This window comes from Eriocheir sinensis, chromosome 63 (genome assembly GCF_024679095.1).
Source record: "Eriocheir sinensis breed Jianghai 21 chromosome 63, ASM2467909v1, whole genome shotgun sequence".
NCBI lineage: Eukaryota > Metazoa > Arthropoda > Malacostraca > Decapoda > Varunidae > Eriocheir > Eriocheir sinensis.
The window spans coordinates 4,621,803-4,623,282 of NC_066571.1; positions in this window are offsets into that span (position 1 = coordinate 4,621,803).

The following is a 1,480-nucleotide window of genomic DNA, read 5'->3' on the forward strand; positions in this document are numbered from 1 at the left end:
AGAGAGAGAGAGAGAGAGAGAGAGAGAGAGAGAGAGAGAGAGAGAGAGAGAGTTGTAGGAGGAAGAGCACAGTGCATTATTAATAGTGTACGAGTGAGTAAGGGAAGGAAGAGAGGAAGAGGAGGAGGAGGAGGAGGAGGAGGAGGAGGAGGAGTGTGTTGTCATGGGGGTGCAGCCAACTCTCTCTCCTCCTCCCTCCTCTCCTTCCTCTTCACTCCAAACCCCTCCCCCCCCCCATCACCTCCATTCTACACATTAAAACTCTTACAAATTTTACTATTTTGGTGGAATTCACTTGAAAGGAAGCCCATTATTTCTTCTGACCCCTCCTCCTCCTCCTCCTCCTCCTCCTCTTCTTCCTCCTCCTCCTCCTCTTTTATAACTTGATCAGGCGAAGAAAAGACGAGTAATACAGTTAAAAATAAAGATGAGTGTGTGTGTGTGTGTGTGTGTGTGTGTGTGTGTGTGTGTGTGTGTGTGTGTGTGTGTGTGTGTGTGTGTGTGTGTGTGTTGCTTTAGTCTCTTTTCCTTCGTCTCCTTCTTCTCTATTTTCCCCCTTAATCTTTCCTCTCTTTCCTCCTTTTTTTTTCCTTCTTCCTCATGACCTAGAGACACACACCTCCCTCCCTCCCTTTCCCCTCTCCTCTTTCCTCTTTCCTCTCCTTTCCTCCATTCCACGCCCACACTCTGTTCCTAAGTCATTAAACTTCCCTGACAATGTTTACATAACCAGAAGGAGGAAGAGAATGAAGAGGAGAAGGAGGAAGAGGAGGAAGAGGAGGAAGGGTGATGATTGGATTCGTGGTAATGTCAAGTTATGTCTTCGTGAGTTTGAAGGAGGAAAAGTGGAACGAGGAGAGGAAATGATATGTTAAAGAAAGAAAGGAAAGGAGGAAGGAAGGAAGCAAGGAATAATGGAAGGAAGAAGAGAAGGGTCGAGGATAACAAAAGAAAAGAATTGAATTAAGTGAGGAAATGATAACCTGATTTCCCGCACGTAGACACACACACACACACACACACACACACACACACACACACACACACACACACACACACACACGAGCGTACATGAACACACACGCAACGCAAAAACTAAAAACAGAACCTGCCAAGACAAATTATGAGATGCGGACACCCACTTAAACACACACACACACACACACACACACACACACACACACACGGCCTTGGCGCCACACTTGGAGGGAAGACAATGCTAAGCGGAGGTAAAGGTGAGGTAATTAAGAGGAAAGTCAAGGTAGAAGGTGTGAGAGAACCGCCTGTTTCTCTCTCTCTCTCTCTCTCTCTCTCACACACACACACACTTCAGTAAACCCAAATTTCTGAACCTCCTCCTCCTCCTCCTCTAGACCCATATAACCTTCACACACACACACACACACACACACACACACACACACACACACACACAGAGGGAAGGTTCAAGTCACGGTCTTTTCAACACTCTTCACGCCTT